We start from the raw sequence: 16,081 nt of genomic DNA on the forward strand, positions 1-16,081 counted from the left end.
CAATAATAGTATTGATAATTGGCGAGCTTGTATTATTTTGATACACATGCGACCGACGGAGGGTTAAAATAAATTTTTCGACACCTGGAATAGTTTTACAAGTTTTAAATATAAATAAATTCAGAACGATTTTTTTTAGAAGTTTATGAAACTTAGAAATATTTTAATTTTTGATATGTGTTATAATCTTACGTACAGGGTTGTTCTTTCAAAAAAGGCCACCCTAATAGTTGGCAATATTTATTTGATTTTGTTAAATTGCTAGACCGATTGGTATTCCAAAGAAAACATTTTTTAACGACATAAATACTAAACCAAGATGATTGTTCATAGTTTTTATAATATTTTATGATTCAGAAAGTAGTTAGGATGGGGAGATATAGAAACGAAAATCAATTTTGTTGACTGTATTCACCGCTAGCTCTATTGTAATAAAGGTATAAACCAAATTTCATATTAATGTATAAAAAGTAAAATAATGTATACATATTTAACAATGTCATTTATTTTAAGACGCTGAAAGTAAAAAAAATAAATTAATTTTTTAAATTCCGTCCGATATAAACGTTAAAGATATTCAATTTTCTTTAGGTGTAATAGAATTCTGTATTTATGTAATTTAAATTGTATAGTTATTATTAGTAAATATAATTTCTATGTGAAAATCTGTTTTATTTCATGCCTTTATTGAAAAATGCTTTACGTGCCCTCCGAAACTCGGTAGCGACTCAGTTAAATTCTACATTTTAAAAAATATATGGTGTCGTACCAGGAATTGAAATCGGTCCTTCCAGCTTGTTAAACTAGTAACATAGCCACTGAGTTAAGACCGCCAATTAGATATAGATACGAAAATTACAACATCTAGGACATGAGGTGAGAGGAACAGCATACCAGCTTCTGCAAGTATCAGTCAGGGAAAGATTATAGGAAACTTAGCGTTGGATCAAGACGAATGTGTGAGCTCCGTAATCTCAGAGAATGGTTCAAGTGTTCTTCAAATTAGAGCAACTGTAAACAGAATACAAATAGCTATGAGAATCACTTCCATTCGAAATGAGACGTACCTTAACATTTGAGTAGTCGGGTGGGGCCTGTGAGACCAGCGACAATTTATTTCTAATGCTTCACTGCTTATTATATGTCGGAGTGCGCTGCGTTCGTCAGTACCTTTCCGTCTACATGTCAAACAGAGAACAACGGGGTTTGCATTAGTGTATAATAGTTTGCTAGTTATTTGCACTTCTGGTCTGTCAGACCCCACCCGACTATTCAAGTAACTTTTGTGAGTTCGACAAGTAAATTTACTTTCCTATTTTTTGGGAAGTATAACCTACATAGAGTAAGTATTTTAATTCCTATGGTTATATACACATATAGTAATGTTCCAGCCTTTAATTTTTTTCTCTTGTATTTCAGATTTCAGTGATGGATCCTTATCTGAAAGAAATTCAAAGATTACAACAGTTCTATGATGTACCACAATCAGACAGGTGTGAAGAAATTGACCACAACACAGACACAGAAGAAAAATGGGAGGAAGAATTGGAAACAGAATTGGAGGAAGGATTGGGGGAGGAACCTGCAACTTCAAAATATTTTAAAACAAATACGGAAAACCGGCGGCTCATTTATTATACAAAAGATGTGGTATCCTGGAGAAAAAATGAGCCTCCAAAAAATGTTCGGACAAGAAGTTCTAATTTAATTTCATACTTACCAGGTTTAAGAGGAAATGCTCGTCAAGCAGTTGATCCTTTAGAGTGTTGGAAATGTTTTATTGATGATAATATTCTCGAAATCTTTGTACAGAACACAAACATATTTATTTTTAAACTAAGAAACAATTATGCAGATCAGAATGAAGCCAGACCTACAGATACTGTGGAAGTAAAGGCGTTAATTGGTCTCTTATACCTAGCTGGGGTTTTCAAAGAAAGCCGCCGAAGGTGAAGAAGTGTTTCGAGCTACTATGGCTCATAGGCGATTTTTATTCTTGCTACGTTGCTTGCGTTTTGATGACGTAAATACTAGAGAAGAAAAAAGAACCATAGACAAACTTGCACCAATAAGAAACGTTTTTGATCAATTTGATCAGAAATGCAAACTTAATTACGTTCCTGGATCTTACTTAAAATAAGACGAGATGCTTTTTTTATTCTGTGAAGGTTGCGGATTCCGAATGTACATCACGAATAAACCAGCCACATAGGATATAAAACTATTTTCCTTAGTGGACACCCAATGTTTTTACACGGTAAAAATGGAAGAATACGTTGGAGCTCAGCTTCGAAGGCGATATCACGTTAGTACTAAAACCACTAATTTAGTGGAAAGAATATGTGAATCTGTGTTTGGATCGTCTAGAAATATAACCATGGATAATTGGTTTACAAGTTATTACGAAATTGTAACGCATGCTGAAGCAGCACAAAATTACAATTGTTGGAACAATTCGAAAAAATAAAAGGGAGATTCCAAAGGAACTTCTTGATCCCAGCACACCACAGTACTCGTCTATGTTTGCATTTTCCAAATCCATTACTTACCCAAAGAAAAAAAAAGTCGTGGCGAGTCGAGTCATTTTTTCACTATGATGGCTCGGTTGATGAAGATTCTGGAGATGCCTGTAAGAACAATATTATTACTTTTTATAACATTACAAAATCGGGCGTTGACTCAGTCGATCAGAAATATGCGTCTTATACGTTAGCAGAAACACCAAAAGATGGCCAGTGGTCATTTTTTATAATTTACTCCACATTGCAGGCATAAACTCTCACGTCATACATAAATGTAATACAAATGAAAACGACCTAATTTCGGAACGAAGATTGTTTCTGAAATCAATTAGCTTAGCCTTGACAAGAGAGAACATGCTAACCAGAGCAAGAGACCCTCATTTACAAAAGGATATCAGAAATATCGCCCAAAAATTAAGCGGAATACATGTAGATCCAGCGCCTCTGCGTCCAAATACATGAGGTCGTTGCGCCTATTGTCCAAATCGTAAAACACGATATTTTTGTGTCAAATGCCAAAAACGACTATGCTTAGAGCATGTTAAACCGATTTGGGAAGACTACAATGAAAATTGAAATTAGGATTAGAATTTTGTTTATTAAATATAAGAGATGTACATTTTTGTTAACTTTTTTTGCATTTTCTTAAAGATGTTGTTTATTTTATCATTGGTTTTAAAATGGTTAAGATGTATTAAAAATGAAATAAAAAAAGATTATACAATTATCGGATAGTTTTATTTTAATCTTTTCCAATGTATTGTGTAAAATAAAAACTGGACTTCACAGACCCCACCCGACTGTTCATGTAATTTGAAGGTACACCATTACTCAAGGGTTAAGACAAAGGATAAATCACGCATACGGCGCTCGTGTATATTAATCGATTCTTTTGTGTTTTTATAGCCACCGTTTTGCGGGCAATTCAAAATTAACACACAAAACACAGTCATAATCAATGTAAGCATTGTTACTAATAGTCTATTTGTTTGTTTAATACTTTATTATAGCGTAATATAACCAATTAATATTTCCTATATAAATATAAATCGTTGGATCGTAGTTATAGTGTTATACATTATTATAATTCACGATGAAGAGACAGTATATTTAACAAGTTTGACATCACTTTCCAAACATCTGCTGTGCCTACTCGTATACCGTTAGTGCCCAGCTAATATTGGAAAAGACGGATCTGTCTCTAATTTATGTATTCATATTAATAGATGACCTGTTGACAAATGTATTAATAATAACAAGTATAATAGCAGGTTTGATTTATTTTACGTTTTCTATAAATTAATACTTCCCAAATACAGCAAAGCAGTAAAGAACCTTGAGGATTGCGTATAATATCGTCTATTAAAATAGTATCGTCTATTAAAATAGTTAAAACACGTATTTACGTAAATATAGCTATTTTATTAAATTAAATCAAACTCGTTCACAATGGTCATAATTAAATCACACTAAATTATTATCTCTCGTTCCGCTGTGTTTATGTGTCATCACCGAACTACTCGTGACCATATAAGGTAATTAGTGACCCAAGCCAATCACCGTATTAGAAGTTGAGTGTGTCTTCACAATGTCATAACAGAACTACCAGTATTCCATCTTAAGCTGATTAGGACATTAGGAAGCTAGTGACTTAAGCTGATCAGCGTATTAGGATAATAGTGTGACTGCATTCGACCATCCTGACGTCACGATCGTCCTCGATCGTACAACACCTATTAAAAAAAAAATAATATGTTCTTTATTATTAAGAATGCCAATTTACAGAAAGGCTCCATCATTCTGCAGAATGACATAGTCTAAATCAATTCGTTTCAGATAGCTACAACTATCCATACAAGCTCATTTTTAAACATTAAAACATATGACTGTCATTTTTCAGAATGACAATGTGAATAAATTTGTTTCAAATAGCTACCTTTGCTAGCTTGTCTATTATTCAAACAAACTCATTCAAGACATTAAAATATTTGGGTGTCATTTTGCAGAATGGTGAACTGAATATCCATTCAGAACATTAAAACATTTATTTGTCATTTTTCAGAATGACGAACTGAAAATCCATTCAGAACATTAGAACATTTATTTGTCATTTTTCAGAATGACGAACTGAAAATCCATTCAGAACACTATAACATTTATTTGTCATTTTTCAGAATGACGAACTGAAAATCCATTCAGAACATTAAAACATTTATTTGTCATTTTGCAGAATGACGAACTGAAAATCCATTCAGAACATTAGAACATTTATTTGTCATTTTTCAGAATGACGAACTGAACATCCATTCAGAACATTAAAACATTTATTTGTCATTCTGCAGAATGACGAACTGAAAATCCATTCAGAACATTAAAACATTTATTTGTCATTCTGCAGAATGACGAACTGAAAATCCATTCAGAACATTGAACATTTATTTGTCATTTTTCAGAATGACGAACTGAAAATCCATTCAGAACACTATAACATTTATTTGTCATTTTTCAGAATGACGAACTGAAAATCCATTCAGAACATTAGAACATTTATTTGTCATTTTGCAGAATGACGAACTGAACATCCATTCAGAACATTAAAACATTTATTTGTCATTTTGCAGAATGACGAACTGAAAATCCATTCAGAACATTAAAACACTTTGTTGTCATTTTTCAGAATGACAATTAAAATATATTTTTTTCCTTTTAAACAATAGAATATCTTTATGTCATTCTACAAAATGACTACACTATCATGTAACTAACCTGAATAATTTTAAGATCTTTGAATCTTAAATCTCTTGATGTTTTCTCCACCAACAACTCCTTCATAAGGACGCCTTTTTCTTGATGAATGTACATCTTCTGTTACACGATATCTATCATTTGGTAGAACCTCAACAATCCTGAATGGCCCTCTATACTTTTCTAAAAGCTTCTTACTTTCATTGTTTGCTGGAAAACTTGTAACTTTTGTCAATACCAGGTCACCAACAGCATATTTCACTGGAGAGCATCTTTTTTTATTAAATTCGTTATTCTGTTTGATTCTGTTTTCTTCTAATCGTTTAGCTACATCCTTTCTCAATAACATTACATCAATAATGTCCATATCATTATCATCTATGTATTTGTCTCCATCAACTCTTAATTTGTACCCGAAAAACACTTCACTGGGAGAAGATTTAGTTATTCGGTGTTTTGTTCCGTTTATTCCTTGTTGAATGTTTTTTAAATTCTTATCCCACATATCGGACTCAAATTTTGCACCCATTGTGGCCATGGTATCCAGTAATGTTTTATTTGCCCTTTCTACTTGGCCGTTGCCTCTTGCCATTCCTACTGCAGTTGTAAACACTCTAATTCCTCTCTCTGCCATATAATTCAAAAATTTTTTTGAAACAAAAGCTGATCGTGCATCTGATATCATTCGTTTGGTGTTACCAAATATTTTAAAAAAATTCTTCTAAAGCACAAATAACATGTTTACTTGATGTATCTGGGACAGCTTCAACAAACACAAATTTAGAAAAGGCATCAATCAAAACCAAGATGTATTTATTTTGAGATTTCGTTAACACAAATGGCCCTAAATGATCGGCATAGAGTGTATGAAACGGTCTAGCATATTTTGGAATGGAATGTAGATAGCCAGGCTTTTTTTCTCCCGGTTGTTTATGGTATAAACAGGCAAGACAAGCCGAAATGTATTTCTTAATAAATCTTCGCATTCGTGGGAACCAATACCGTTCTTTTATTCTTTTAATTGTTTTATCCAACGCAAAATGTCCAATATCGTCATGATTCATTTTGACAATTTGCCAACGACAATCTTTAGGCACATACCATCTTCTACCATATTCCGTTATTTTATAAACTTTGTTTCCTCTTAAATCATATTTCTTGAAAGTATCCTTATGATTTTCCTGATCTCCTGACAAAAGAATAATCTTTTTTTATTTATTTCCGTATCTGTATCCTGTGCTTCTCTTAGATAGTCGTCTTCTTTGATGAGCATCACTTTAATTTCAAGACTTTCCCCTGCTTCAGTTCTTTCAAAGTTCCTACTTAAGGCATCTACATGTTGTAGTTGTACTCCTGATTTATGTTTTATTTCAAAACAAAAATTTTGTAAACACAAAACCCATCTTGCTGTTCTTGGGATTATTGTTTGTTTTACTAATGCATTTTTAACGGAATTGCAGTCTGTTATTACAGTAAAAGATCTTCCTGCTAAATATTATCTATACCTTTCTAGGGTTTTGACAATAGCCAAAAGCTCTAATTCAAAAGAATGATATTTCTTTTCTTCTTTTGTGGTTTGCTTGCTAAAATAGGCAATTGACTTTTCACGACCATCAACAATTTGAGTTATTATGCCTCCAAATCCTTCTCTACTTGCATCCGTGTAAACTATTATGTCATGTTACGGATTAAATATTGTTAAAATTGGTTCTGAGACTATAACTTTCTTTATTTCTTTAACAATTTTTGTTTCTTCTTATGTCCATGTCCAATTTACATCTTTTTTTTATCAATAAGAAAAGAAGGGCTTGCGAACGATGAATTACTCTTTCGAATAATATTTGCATCCAATAATTCTTGTACTGTTTTTTGTAAAATTTCTTTGTCAGCTGCAGGTATTCTGTAGGGACGAAGCTTAACTACATCTGAACTTGTAATATAGATTCTCATAACAACAGAATGCGATTTTTTTAGAGCTTTCAAATTTGTATAAAAACAGTCCTCGTGATTTAGCAAAATATTTTCCAACACCATGTTCTCGTATTTAGATATATTTCCTGTACTTATTTATTTATCTAAGTCTTTCTTTATCTAAGGAATTTAAATGTTAAACTATTATCTATCCTATAATACATAATATTTACATCTTCTGTAAAATTTCTTCCTATTAGAAGGTCATTATAACCCAATCTTTATCCATGACATACAACATAATATTTAATTCTACAAAATCGATTTTTCTTTTAGCAAATACATAATATTCAACTGATAAAGAATTTCCCAAAAATCCAGAAAGTTTTACATCTTTAGTTAATGATTGTATTTCTAATTTAAACTTATCTGCCAATTCTTTTGAAATTAGCGAACAATCGCTGCCAAAATCAATGAATGCAGTATGGCTGTGCTCATTTAAGAAAATAATTTTATTAAATTTATTTTCGAATGAATCAAACTGTATTTGTTTAACAGATTTATTTTTTTCTAAATTTTTGTTCGTTTTATTTACTTTTGTCTCTTGACATTCTTTGTTCTTTTTAAAACAGTATTGTTCAATATGACCTTTAATTTAAAAAAAAAAAACCTGCATATTTGGTTTCTGTGGTGACAATCTTTTTTTTAAATGACCCTGAATTCCACAGCACATACAAGGTTTATTCTTGTTAAATTTGTTATTATGTACAAATTTTGATTTGGAAAAAACAATTGGATTTGTTAAATCAGGCAATTTTTCTGGACTTTTGTGATAAAGCTTATTTCTTAAATAAACTGCCAATAAATTGACATCTTTGATTTGAGCAACTTCAATAGCAGATTTAATATGTTCGTCTCCAATAGCACCAATTATTAAAGAAATCTTATCTGACTCGGAAAAATTTACTTTAAGTTTATTAATTTTTGCTAAATGTTCAAAATAAAATTCATATAATGAAGAACCCTCTGTTGGTTTATGATGGGCTACGTTCATAAAAAGATCATAAGTATTTCGTGTACTTTGAAAAGTATTTTCTAACACTGATCTCCATTCTGCCCAAGAAAATTGAGACCATGCAACTTCATTTTCAATAAAACTAGCGTACCATGTTTTAGCGGTACTTTTAAGCTTAGAAATCGCTTGAAATATCGTCGGTATACTGCGAAAACCAGGTAAATGACAAATTTTAAAATATTGAGTTAAGTATACCAAAATTCTCAGCTTTTTCCGCTCTACATACAGGTAAAACCAAATAAATGATACGACTTACCATTCAGCAGATAATTTGTGTAATAAACAAATAAGTTACACCTAATCAACTTTTCGTTTTCAAATAAAACAATATATCGCTACTTACTTCCATAAAATTAAAGTTCTGTTGCATGTAAAACAAAGTAAGCCCACATATATTATTATGCCGGACAACAATATATTTCTACTACTGCAAACCATATTCAGTAAAAAGGTGATAAGTGTCTTTAATACATTTTACGTGTATGATTTATTAAAATTTCTCTTCCATATCGACTAGTAAAAACCTTTAAGTACACTTACTTCATTCTACGTGTTCTTTTCGTTTTTGTATACCTTGACTACCTTCTCGGCGAAGAATCGGTAGACGAAATTGTTGTGGTTTCACTACTGGAACTACTATCTCGCTTGGACTTTTTCCTTTTCGGCATTTTGGACACTTTCAATCACTTAACATTAAAAACAGTTCACTAAATTCTACCGTAGGTTCTTTAACACACTTCTGATATCGTCTATTAAAATAGTATCGTCTATTAAAATAGTTAAAACACGTATTTACGTAAATATAGCTATTTTATTAAATTAAATCAAACTCGTTCACAATGGTCATAATTAAATCACACTAAATTATTATCTCTCGTTCCGCTGTGTTTATGTGTCATCACCGAACTACTCGTGACCATATAAGGTAATTAGTGACCCAAGCCAATCACCGTATTAGAAGTTGAGTGTGTCTTCACAATGTCATAACAGAACTACCAGTATTCCATCTTAAGCTGATTAGGACATTAGGAAGCTAGTGACTTAAGCTGATCAGCGTATTAGGATAATAGTGTGACTGCAATAATTGGTATATTTTTAGGAAAAAATTGGAGAAGTGGGAAATTGGTATAAATATATTCTGAAGCGCAGCTTCTACACTGACGTGGTATTATGTTTTTCTCTATAGTAAAATGTTGAGACGAGCGTCACGGAACTAGTGCCACGAGGGAAAGGTGTCACGGCTAGCGTCACAAAATAGCGGTTCTTCACATCGATTCACTAGTCTCGATTAATTCGTTTCTAGACATCATATATTTATTCCAAGTAACTTTAAATTAAAAACTGCATAAAAAATAACCATCAAACAACAAATTATTAATAAAAAATTAAAAGAATATATATATCTATGAAAGATCCGTTTCATAACGATTGACAAAATTTAAAAGTCATAAATGTCATCTAATTAAAAACAATATTAAATCATCTGTTTAAATTTACGACACTTCTCGTGACTACTATCAAATGATATATATTTATATTTTATTATTAATTTAATATCTCGTCTGAATTTGACAGATCTGTCAGAAGTAAACAACGTATGCTTTGTTAATACGTTACTAGGTGGCGATAGGAGCAAACATAATAATTTATTGAAATATTTTAATATAATTTGTTTAAAATATCAATAATAAATAAATAATAAAATCATTTTATATAATTTAAAAAATATTATTTAAATTTTAAAAATACAGAAAATATAGTATGAAGCTTCGCGCTAGTCTACTATACCGCTTACTGTATCATCTTTATTTTTAATATTAATAGGTGTTTATAGTGACAATTTTTTAAAAATAAATAAGTACTTATATATATATAGTTCAGCTCAACAGGCCTCAAAGACCCAAGGCTTCAACGGTTTTCTTCCATTTCTTTCTATCTTGTGCTAAGTTTTTCCAATCTTGTACCCGCAGCGACTTTAGATCTTCTTTTGCCGACTCCAGCCATTTTCTTCGGGGGCGGCCTCTTTTTCTTTTTGTACCAGCCTCCGTGTTTATTAATTCATTGGGAACTCTTCCTTCCTTCATTCTTGCTATATGTCCGAGCCATCTTAATCTTTGAATTTTAGCAAGTCTTGTTATTTTTGGTTGCCCATATATTTGCATTATTTCTTCATTCGTTCTTCTTCGCCAGATGTTCCCCTCTTTTACACCTCCGTATATCCTTCTAAGAATTTTTCGTTCCCATCTATCTAATTTTACTTCCATATCTTTATTTAGTGTCCAGGTCTCGCTAGCATAGAGTACTGTAGGTCGGATAACTGTTGTATATATTCGTTTTTTTGCTGTTCTGGATATTATATTCGACCTCAGTATCTTAGTCAGGCTCCCAGCACTCTTACTACCTTTGGCCATTCTTTTTATGATTTCTTGGTTCTCTTCGTTCCTTATAAGTACTTATAAGTACTTTATTTTTAAAAACAATATTTATTTTAACAATAAAAAAATATATGACTACGACTTTGGCTGATTTTAGCTTCACATATATCGTTTAATGTCAAAATTATGTTGTAAATGTCTACTTGAACTATATTTGCCGACTTTAGTATTAGAAACTCACGCAAACAAAATGTATTTTAAATGTTACGTTATAAGTAACATATTTTTTTCTTGAAGCATGTTCGGCACGTACTTGACTGGACTGACTGACGTCCGGCTATTATGCTCTATCATAATAAGGTGATCTAGATTGTGAAGAATTAATTTTAGAACACCGGTACACAATGGGCTCTAAGAGCCTATCATAGAAAGAATAACATAAGAAGCCGTTCATAGAATATGAATAGAAGATGAATAACATAAGAAAGAATAGATATAAAACAACAAAAAGGAAACAGGCAAGAGAACAGCTCTTCAAAAGAAAAGGGTGTCACTGTTTAGAAATGTTTGAATCATACATACAAGACCTCTTTGATGATAATAGGTCCGAACAACCTTTGTCCTACTGTAATGACCACTTGCCAATCACATCAGCTGAAGTGGAAAAATCAATATCACAACTAAAAGATGGCAAAGCTCCTGGACCTCACAATGCATATGCTGAACTCATAAAGCTATTTAACACCAACAGTACACCAACACTTTGTCACCCGCAACTTGAAAAGCAGTTTTTCGAAGGCACAGGTCTTAGTGTTTCAGTTTCAGCAGGTGCTCTAGGTTCGGAAAGGCTGACACATATAGTAGAAAAATAGAAGGAAAACGGAATCCAGGCAGTAGAAAAATGTCATGGCTGCGTAATTTGTGAGAGTGGTTTGGCTGTACCACTAATAAATTCTTTAGGTCAGCTGTAAACAAGGTCAGGATAGCCTTGATGATTTCCAATCTCCGATAAGAGTGGCACAAGAAGAAGAAGAAGAAGGAACAGAATGGAAAGAGAGACAGGTGTGAATTTTGTTACAGTGAGAGAAATGATTAAGAGAATGATTGAAAATAAAGCAGGTTGAACTAGCGTACACAACTATATCCGTGCAGTGATCAAGAAAAAAGAAGAGGAAGAAAGACGACAAAGGTAAGAGGGAAAGCAGCTGGAAGTTGAAGCTAGAAAAGTGGGTCAGACTGTATGAGAGACTGTGTAAGTCAGACTGTGGGGAAGGAGGAAATGAACGTCTTGGAGTAATGCCGTACTTGGAGCGATGAGGGTCTTCTACACACTACCTGGAACGACACAGGGAGTCTCTTTGCTGATAAATGGAGTGTGGATGTGGATGAATTGAGAATGAATGAATGAAGGTAGTGCTTCAGAAGTGATGCCGACCTTATAGCGGCCATTCCGCTTCCGGATCGCTGGATACAGAGGAGGGTCTGGTTTAGCAGGTAGACGTTCGGCGTAGACTCGACGACGAGAGGGCATTTTAAAGCACCTCGGGAAATATCGCCGGGAGTACGAAGAACGAATCCTGCACTAAGGTCAGTCAGGCGACGTCCTGGATTGAGATGTCTTTTGAAGATTACAGACCCCCTCTCTATAAAAATGAAAAAAAAGTTTAAGAAGAATACTTCGTGCCTAAAGACTATACAACAGTAGATAGTTACGGGTTCCCGAGTTAACAAGGGCAGCACAAGATTGATAGCCTAAATTGGTGTCTTCAATACCAAAACTGGAACATTAGAAATTGGCAAAATGTGCTATTTTCAGTCGAAACCAGGATTAGTGTAAAATCATATAACTCATGAATTCGTGTACTTAAAGGAGGAAGTGTTATGTTCTAGTCAAGTAATATGGTCGGTGAAAGAACTCCTTTAATTTCCATTCAACCAACTTTAATAGCTCGTAGGTGTGTTCATTTGGTTCTAGAACCTGCAGTTAGACTCTGAAAAAGTGCAGTGGAAAAAATTTAATTGTCGTGTATGATAATGTATCTCCACATACCAGCAGAGTCACTACAGACTTCCTTGAAGCAGATATAATATTTCTGTGGAATGCTTGCTCACCTGACCTTAACTCTATAGAGTATTTGTGGGATATGCTTAAAAAAGAATTAGACTTCGCCGGCATAATTCACAAAACACCGTACAGCTAGTACAAACTGCTCTTGAATAAAGGAAACAACCTACCACAATAAGATCTTGACAAATTGTTTAGGAGCATTCCCACGCGAATTGGAACTTGCATAAGGGCTTAGTAACACCGACTACTAAAAAAACGTAAATAAATAAAAACAATTAAACATTATTCCTTGCACATTGAAATTTTGTATGCTATTGACTTTAAACAAATAATTTCAATTTTATTATTTAAGATACTCGTATTTATCGGTTTCTTTATTTTTGTGTATTGGTGATTAAATTGCTTTAAAATAAATATTCTTTGACTTCGTCGGTTCGTTTTTTAATTCGATTAAAATAATAAGAAATATCAGATGATTCCATATAAGTTTGGTTGTATGCATATATACAATTGGAACCTTAAAGTCAAAACGCTAAAAAAACGTCAAAATATATGCTCCTTGGCCGTAAATACTTATTTCCTGGCCACATTATAATAGATTTCCTTCACAGCGCAAAATGGCGCTACCCATGCAATCTATCCCAAAGGTTTTAAAGAAAAACATTCACCACAAGACTTTGACAGCTAAATTTTTACATATCAATTATTCAATTTAATCAATTGTGGACTGTTATGTAAAATGAAGTTAAATTTAAAGATGGTCAACAAATTGAGATGTTAAAAAAATTTGTAAATTTACTAATTTATTAAACTAGTTTAATTTCTTATAGGAATGGAGCATTGGAAATGATTATAGATATACCATATTAAATTTATTAATGTACTTAAAAAACAAATCCCATAAAATATAATTTATCGTTGTCACAAATGTCTCCTGATATTTAGATTAGGAAATAGAGGAAACACTTTTCCACGGCTGTTGCTAGCATTTTCGAAAATAAACTAAACAGAGCCGTAATAAAGTTAATATTAATAGACGACTTTGGAGACAAAATAGGTTGATTTTTATTTTTAAATTATGATTTTTTGCCATATATATCATCATACTATTAGTGGCGTTATCCATCTGGACGTGATGACGTAATCGATGATTTTTTAAAAATGAGAATAGGCGTCGTGTGATAGGTCATTTGAAAGGTTATTTAATTCTCTTCTTAATCATATAAACATTAACATAATTATTTATACACAGTGGTCAAAAAATATTTAATTTTTCAATTAAATTAATTTACACTCGAAACTCATTTACGAGCCCCTTCCTATATCAGATGGCCCAACGTTAGATTGATAAGAAAATTTAATTTTAGAGAACAAAAATAAAAGCGCAGCGTAAATTTTAGAAGTTTTAATGCATTGAACAACATTTTTGAATTTCCTAATTATACAAAATATTTTATAACGTAATCAAAACTATTGATTAAACAGAATAATAATAAATTTAAAAAAAAAAACAGAATATGTAATATTAAAAAAAATGTGAAGTGAGTTACATCCCCTTTATTTTTAATGACATTCACAATTCTTCGAGGCATAGTTTTTACCAAGTTCTGACAAAATTGTACAGTAAACGAATTCCATATTTCTTGCAATTTTTTCTTCAATTCATTGACGGACCTGGCAGGATGTTTTCTCAAAGCTGTTTTCTTTTCTCGCCACAAAGTCTATATCGGGGACAAGTCGGGACTGTTAGAAACCCATTCCAGAAGAGGTATGCCATGATCTTCAATCCCTTTTTAACTCTTTTTTGAGGTATGACAACCTGCGTCGTCCTGTTGGAAGACAAAATCTTTCGCTGATGTTAAACGGTGTTCCATAATTGTTAAAGAGATTCTTCTAAAATATTCAAATATTTGTCCGTGTTTAAAATCCCATCGATAAAATGTAACTTTCCCACACTTTTAGACGACATGCTGCCCCATATCATGACAGATGCAGGAAATTTGACTTTTTTCTTCAGACAGTCGGGATGGAAAGTTTCATTTTTCCTACGAATGACGCGACTCCTACTGTCTCCAACACACACTTCAAATCTGGACTTATCCCTTCATTGTATTGAATCGCATTGCGACTGAGTCCAATATTTATGCTCTTTTGACCATCTTAGTCTATTTTTCTTTTGTTGTAATGTTAAAAGTGGCTTTTCCTTAGCCTTAAATAAAATGAAATTTATCAAAAACAATTCGTACTAATTTTTTCAACTATAAAACTTACTTTGAAACTACCAAATCCTAATGTGTGGGCCTCTCGGTAACATTTTGATCTAGAAACGTGTCTTCCAATAACTTCATTCCATAAAACGCTTAACTCTATATAATTTTTTCGTTGATTTTTCACTATAATGCGTCTTAATGCCCTTCGATTTGCTTCGCTTATTTTATTTTTTCGTACATTTCTAGGATTTGTCACGACCGAACCTGTAGTTTTTTATCTTCTGACTATATTTCTTACACTATAGCGTGACAATTCCAACATATTTGCTATTTCCGAATTGGATTTTCCAGAATTAAAAAATCTAATAATGATTGAACAAATTTTCTCATCGATAACTTTACCTCGACCCATTGTACAATCCACAAACGGCAAAAAGCTTTACAATGGATTTACCTACCTACCTCTGGAGTTAATGTAATTATGAAAAAATCAACGTATGTTGACATAAGTAAATGCATAGCCAGGGTTTAGTGATTTTTTTTTATTGTTGAAAATAAATAAAAACCTTAAGGGAAGGTTTTTAATAAATATTAATAAAAATACCATATTAATTAATATGGGAACTTATAAAAACATACAGAGTATAATTTGTTTATGTTAATCGACTTAAACTTCCATTTCCATAGGTGGGCCAATTGATATGAGAAGGGGCTCGTACATCGAATCAACATTTAAACGCATCGGACAGGAAGAAGATCTAGATCACATTTTCCTTCATTGTCCAATTAATAAAAGCAATTCAATACAAGCTGCAGTAGCAGCTGACACTTCTATCATCAAAGTTATATTACAAAATATTAATCAAAAACAAATAGAAGTTTTAAATCATTTTTTAAGCATGAATAAGTTGAACATATAAATAAAACACTAGCGGACCAACTCGACATCGAGTTTTGATGTAAGTTTTGCTGATATTTAAGAGGGGCGGAGTCTAACGATCCATCGTTTCCGTCGCCTGTTCCAAATGTTCCAAAAATCCTAAAAATAAAAATAAATTGAAAATCGATACAGTAGTTTTTTAGGATTTTCAGGAAGATTTACATTAGCAAACGGAAACAATATGATTGTTAGACTCCGCCCCTCTTAAATAAAAAAAGGAAGTAAAACCGGAAGT

The sequence above is a fragment of the Diabrotica undecimpunctata genome, chromosome 8 (genome assembly GCF_040954645.1).
Source record: "Diabrotica undecimpunctata isolate CICGRU chromosome 8, icDiaUnde3, whole genome shotgun sequence".
In the NCBI taxonomy this organism is placed as follows: Eukaryota; Metazoa; Arthropoda; class Insecta; order Coleoptera; family Chrysomelidae; genus Diabrotica; species Diabrotica undecimpunctata.